The sequence below is a fragment of the Elephas maximus genome, chromosome 4 (assembly GCF_024166365.1).
Source record: "Elephas maximus indicus isolate mEleMax1 chromosome 4, mEleMax1 primary haplotype, whole genome shotgun sequence".
Classification (NCBI taxonomy): domain Eukaryota; kingdom Metazoa; phylum Chordata; class Mammalia; order Proboscidea; family Elephantidae; genus Elephas; species Elephas maximus.
This window is the reverse complement of record NC_064822.1, coordinates 69,281,613-69,288,712: the sequence shown is the minus strand read 5'-3', so window position 1 is coordinate 69,288,712 and position 7,100 is coordinate 69,281,613. Positions and strand designations below refer to the sequence as shown.

Sequence of the window (7,100 nt, the reverse complement as noted above, 5' to 3'; positions counted from 1 at the left end):
CAAATATTTGAATTAATTTTTACTTAATCAAAGAAAGCCCTGCTCCACTCTGTTTTTGGGAGTTCAAATATATAAATCCAAGGACTGTTCTTTGGCCAAGGAAGCATATCTTCATCAATTGATGATTTTCCCAGAATCTCTTAAATTCTTGTCCCATAGAATTGTTTGGACCTGAATAATCAAAGCAAATATAATACGCATGAGAAGACACATAGCGTAATTTAACTTGCTTATGTTCTTTGGAGAATCGAAACAATCAAGATATCTAAATTCTGTGAAAATATCATTTCTCCAAGGACCCCAGGTCCATCAGACCTCATTTACATATGGAGATATATTATAAATAATAGAAAGTAGTATTTATGCACATTTAAGTGTTAGTCAAAATCACAAGATACAATTCCTAAAGCATGAAAAACAAGATTAAAATCATTGGAGAAGAAATTTGATTTTTTCCCCAGATTTTTAGCACTGTACATATATTTTCTTCATTTTGAAAATGAAAATGAAATCTCAGTTTAACATGACTATAATTTACCCTATAACCTAACTGTCTTGTACCAATGAATTTTAGATTTTGAAGCTTCTTCCAAATATGAGAATAATGACATTCAGGGATATGAATCTCATAGAGAAAATAAATACTTTCTGAAAGATCAGTTAATCTCAGGTATGGAGTAAAACATAAACATTACTGACTAAAAATTGGTGTAACAAGTTATTGCCAGTTGTCTTAGTTATCTAGTGCTGATATTACAGAAATACCACAAGTGAATGGTTTTAACAAACAGAAATTTATTTTCTCACACTCTAGGAGGCTATAGGTCCGAATTCAGGGTGTCAGTTCCAGGGGAAGGCTTCCTCTTTCTGTCAGCTCTGGGGAAGGTCCTTATCATCAATCTCCCTGGATGAGAAGATTTTCAGCGCAGGGACCCTGGGTCCAAAGGGCATGCTCTGTTCTTGACATTACTTTCTTGGTGGTATGAGGCCCCCCCTGTGTCTCTACCCGCTTCTCTCTTTTATATCTCAAAACAGATTGGTTTAAGGCACAACCTAATTTCATGGAATGAGTCCTGCCTCATTAACATAACTGCTGCTAATCGCACCTCATTAACATCCATTGAGAGTGGTTCCAGAGAAACAAAATTGTAAGGATGAGTTTTCTAAATTGGTTCTCAAGTCTGGTTAGTCTTAAAGATGTTAATGACTCTGCTTCCAGCAGTAAAGAGGGCATTGCTAATCCATGGCATGAGGTGGTGATACAATTACGTAAAATATCACCACCAGTAGATCAGGCATTGGTGAAAGGCGAGGCTCAGGGTGAACACATGTGTGGTATCTTTCTACGGCTTTGTCAGAATGAGAAGTACAAGGAAGCTGGTTGGTTGTTCCTACTTTTGCTAGACAAACTGGTAAAAGAAAGAGATAGCTCAGGACTTCAGAGTCATACCTCAAGTGCCACATAAATGACCTTAAGGCTCCCACTTGTACTTTGAAATAAAGCCTTATTTCTTGTAGTAACAGAGCTGAAATTGCTGAAAACCAAACCCAGAGCCTTATTGTAAGAGTGGCTGACTTACAATGCTAGCTCAATTGCCAACCTAGAGAGGTATCTGAAATTAAAGTAAGGGCATTGATTGGGAAGAAATGGAATCCTGAAACTTCAGATGGGAACATATGGGCAGATAATCGGGAAGCTACAGACAGAGCCCCTAAATTCCATTGAATCACTCCCACCAGTAGAACCACTCCCATCTGAAGAGGTTACTTCATGTTTGTCTGCTACATCACTCCACCCAGAAAAACCATTAGCCCCTCCACTCCCATCCAATAAGATTAGCCCTAGCCTAGCTGCCTCTAAAGAGCCCTTGCCTGAGTCATTGCCTGGGGCATCGCCTGAGGCAGATGCTTCACAAGACACTACTGAATGTTCTCAAAACAATTCCACACTACCGATTCTGGCTTCTAGACCTATAATAGACTTAAGCCCCAGTGAGGCCCAAAAGGTGAAGTACACTGTGCGACCCAGGAGGAGGTATGCTACACTCCAAAAAAACTGCTTGAATTTTCTAATATGTACAAACAGAAACCTGGGGAATTTGCATGGGCTTGGCTATTAAGGGTGTGGGAAAATGGTGCAAGGAACATAAAGATGGATAAGTCTGAGTTTATTGATATGGGTCCAATAAGCACAGATTCTTTATTCAATGTTTCAGCTTGAGAAGTTAGGAAAGGCTCTAATAGTTTATTCGGTTGGGTTGCTGAAGCATGGATTATGAGGTGGCCTACACTAAATCAAGTTGAAGTACTAGACCTGCCTTGGTATACTGTAGAAAAAGGTACCCAAAGTCTTAGGGAAATTGGCATGCTAGGATGGATTCATCAGGTTAGACCCACAGACCCACACCTGGAATGCTCAGAGGGCACACTTTTTATCACAACTGTGGTGAATGAATTTGTGAAGGGAGCTCCAGCATCCTTGAAGCCTGCTGTGATTGCTATTTTATGTAAATCAGATTTGACAGTGGAAACTGCCCTACCAGAATTAAGAAACCTAACTACCGTGAGGCTTGTCAAGGATTGAATCATGTCCCCCCAAAAATGTGTGTATCAACTTGGTTAGGCCATGATTCCCAGTATTATGTGTTTGGCCTCCATTCTGTGATTGTAATTTTACGTTAAGAGGATTAGGGTGGGATTGTAACACCACCCTTACTCAGGTCACCTTCCTGATCCAATGTAGAGGGAGTTTCCCTGGGGTATGTCCTGTGCCACCTTTTATCTCTTAAGAGATAAAAGGAAAGAGAAGCAAGCAGTGAGTTGGGGCCCTCATACCACCAAGAACGCAGCACCGGGAGCGGAGAGCATCCTTTCGACCTGGGGTCCCTGTGCCTGAGAAGCTCCTCGACCAGGGGAAGACTGAGGACAAGGACCTTCTTCCAGAGCTGGTAGGGAGGGAAATCCTTCCCTGGAGCTGACACCCTGAATTCAGAATTCTAGCCTACTGGACTGTGAGAAAACAAATTTCTCTTTGTTAAAGCCATCCACCTGTGGTATTTCTGTTACAATAGCACTAGATAACTAAGACAGGGCTGATTGGACTCCATGGTAGTAGGGGCCAAACGGCTGCACTCAATCGACAAAGACAAGGTGGGCATGGTTACACTAATGGACCACAGAGCCAAAGCAGTAATTAGAATAGTTTGACTCATAAGGACTTATGGCATTGGCTCCTTAGTCATGGTGTCCCTAGGAGTGAAATAGATAGAAAATCTATTAAATATTTACTTGATCTGTACAAATGGATGAATTCTAGGTCACATGAATAATAGTCTAACTCAAATTACCAGAATAGAGGGTCACGGTCCCTCAAACAATTTCCAGATTTGAGTGAGTTTAAAGATCCACAGCCCCTTGAATGAAGGGGAGGCCTGGTCCCCTGAGGAACTTGAATACACTGCCAAAAATTTTTAAAGTTAATCTTTCTCCCAGCCCTCTCCAAAGGAATCTACGGCCTTTTACGAGAGTTACTATTCACTGGGGAAAAGGAAATAATCAGACTTTTGGGGGGTTACTGGATACTGGCTCTGAACTGATACTAATTCCAGGGGATCCAAAACGTCACTGTGGCTTACCAGTCAGAGTGGAGGCATATGAAGGTCAGGTTATTAATGGAGTCTTGGCTCGTGTCCATCTCAGAGTAGGTCCAGTGAGTCCCCATACCCATTCTGTAGTGATTTCTCCAGTTCCAGAATGCATAATTGGAATAGATACGCACAATAACTGGCAGAACCCCCACACTGGATGGCTGGCAAATACAGTTAGGGCTATTATGGTAGAAAAAGCCAAGTAGAAGCCATTAGAACTGCCCCCTACCTAGGAAAATAGTAAACCAAAAGAAATACCACATCCTTGGAGGGATTGTGGAGATTATTGTCACCATCAAGGATTTAAAGGATGGGGGGGTAGTGATTCTCACCGTATCCCCATTCAACTTGCCTATTTGGCCTGTGCAAAAAACAGATGGATCTTGGAGAATGACAGGAGATTATCAAAAACTTAGCCAGGTGGTGACTGCAATTGCAGCTGCTCTTCCAGATGTAGTTTCATTGCTTGAGCAAATTAATACATCTCCTGGTACCTGGTATACAACTAACGATCTGGCAAATGCCTTTTTCTCCATACCTGTTTCAAAGGACTGTTAGAAGCAGTTTACCTTCAGCTGGCAAGGCCAGCAATACACCTTTACTTGCCTACCTCAGGGCTAAATCAACTCTGCAGTCCTATGTCATGTTTTAGCCCACAGGGAACTTGATCGATTTTCCCTTCCACAAGACACCACATTTGTCCATTACATTGATGACATTACTCTGATTGGACCTAGTAAGGAAGAAGAGTCAGTGACTCTGTACTTGCTGGTAAGACATTTGTGTGCTAAAGGGTGGGAAATTAATCCCACAAAAATTCAGGCACCTTCCACCTCAGTGAAATTTCTAGAGGTCCAGTGGTTTGGAGCATGTCGAGATATTCCTTCTAAAGTGAAGGATAAGTTATTGCATCTGGCTCCCCCCACAACTAAAAAGGAGGCACAACATCTAGTTGGCGTCTTTCGATTTTGGAGGCAACACATTCCTCCTTTGGGTGTGATACTGTGGCCTATTTATCAAGTGACTTGAAAAGCTGCTAGTTTTGAGTGGGACCCAGAATGAGAGAAGGCTCTGCAATAGGTTCAGGCTGCTGTGCAAGCTGCTCTGCCACTTGGGCCATATGATCCAGCTGATCCTATGGTGCTTGAAGTGTTAGTCGCAGATAGAGATGCTGTTTGGAGTCTTTGGCAGGCCTTTGTTTGTGAATCACAGTGCAAACCCTTAAGATTTTGGAGGAAAGCCCTGCCATCCTCTGAAGATAACTACTTTCCTTTTGAGAAACAGCTTGGCTTATTACTGGGCATTAGTAGATTCTGAAAAATTAACCATGGGACACCAAGTCACCATGTGGCCTGAGCTGCCCATCATGAACTGGATGTTGTCTGACCCACAGAGTCATAAAGTTGGACGTGCACAGCACCCCTCCACCATTAAATGGAAGTAGTATATATCAGATGGGGCCTGAGCATGACCTGAAGGCACAAGTAAGTTGCATGAGAAAGTGACCTAAATGCCCATGGTCTCCACTCCTGTCACATTACCTTCATCTCCCAGTCTGCACCTCTGGCCTCATGGGGAGTTTGTTATGATCAGTTGACTGAAGAAGAAAAAACCCTTGCCTGGTTTACAGATGGTTCTGTGCGATACACATGCACCACTCAAAAGTGGACAGGGGCAGCACTACAGCCCCTTTCTGGGACCTCCCTTAAGAACAGTGGTGAAAGGAAATCCTCTCAATGGGCATAACTTTGAGTAGTGCACCTGATTGTTTTCTTCGCTTGGAAGGATAAATTGCCTGATGTGCGATCGTATACTGATTGATGGACAGTGGCCAATGGTTTGGCTGGATGGTCAGGGACATGGAAGGAACTGGATTGGAAAATTGGAGACAAGGACTTATGGGGAAGAGGTGTGTGAATAGATCTCTCTGAATGGACCAAAGAACTGAAGATATTTGTGTCTCATGCTAATGAATTCTCACTAAAGGGTAACCTCAGTAGAGGATGATTTTAACAATCAAGTGGATAGGATGATGCTTTCTGTGGAAACCAGTTGTCTTCTTTCCCAGCTACTCCCGTCTTTGCTAAAGGGGCTCATGAACAAAGTGGCTATGGTGGCAGGGATGATGGTTATGCATGGGCCCAGCAACATGGACATCCACTCACCAAGGCTGACTTGGCTACATCCACTGCTGAGTGCCCAATCTGCCAGCAGCAGAGACCAACACTGGGTCCCTGATATGGCACCATACTTCAAAGAGATCAGCCAGCAACCTGGTGGCAAATTGATTACATTGGACCACTTCCATCATGGAAACGGCAGTGTTTTGTCCTTACTGGAATAGATACTTACTCTGGATATGGATTTGCCTTCTCTGCGTGCAATGCTTCTGCCAAAACTACCATCCCTGGACTTACAAAATGCCTTATCCACCATCATAGTATCCCACACAGCATTGCCTCAGATGAAGGGACTCACTTCACAGTAAATGAAGTGTGGGAGTGGGCCCATGATCATGGAATTTGCTGGTCTTACCATGTGCTTCATCATCCTGAAGCAGCCAACTTGATAGAACAATGGAATGGCCTTCTAAAGACACAATTATGGCACCAGCTAGGAGGGATAAGTTGTAGGGTTGGGGGAGTGTTCTCCAGGAGGCTGTATGTGCTCTAAATCAGCATCCGATATATGCTGCTGTTTCTATCGTAGCCCGGATTCGTAAGTCCAGGAATCAAGGGGTGGAAATGGGAATGGCACCACTCACTATTACCCCTAGTGACCCAATTGCAAGATTTTTGCTTCCTGTCTCCGCGACCTTATGTTCTGTAGGTCTAGAGGTCTTAGTTCCAAAGGGAGGAATGCTCCCACCTGGAGACACATCACTGATTCCATTGAACTGGAAGCTAAGAATGCCACCTGGCCACTTTGGGCACCTTATGCCTCTGGATCAACAGGCCAGGAAGGGAGTTACAATACTGGCTGGTGTGATTGATCCTGATTACCAAGAGGAAATTGGATTGATATTACATTATGGAGGTAAAGAAGAGTATGTCTGGAACGTAGGAGATGGCTTACCACGTCTCCTAGTATTACTATGCCCTGTAATTAAAGTCAACGGAAAACTACAGCAACCCAATTCTAACATGACTACTAATGAACCAGACCCTTCAAGAACAAAGGTTTGGGGCACCCCACCAGGCAAAGAACCACGACCAGCTGAGGTGCTTGCTGAGGGGAAAGGGAGTACAGAATGGGTAGTGGAAGAAGGTAGTTCTAAAATCCAGTTACGGCCACATGAGTAGTTGCAGAAACAACGAGTATAATTGTTATGAGTATTTCTCCTTTATATGTGTGCATCAAATATTTTTTCTTTACTTATATAAGATGTAACAGGGTTAGTGCATTTTCAGTTGTACACATCTTAGTTGTATCATGTTAGGCGCAAGCATAACT

The 7,100-nt window shown here is 43.1% G+C and overlaps 1 pseudogene; it reads left to right on the top strand.

Moving 5' to 3' along the window:
• The first annotated feature begins 3,213 nt into the window (after positions 1 to 3,213).
• LOC126076254 (uncharacterized) lies at positions 3,214 to 6,949 on the top strand (annotated as a pseudogene).
• The last annotated feature ends 151 nt before the right edge of the window (positions 6,950 to 7,100 follow it).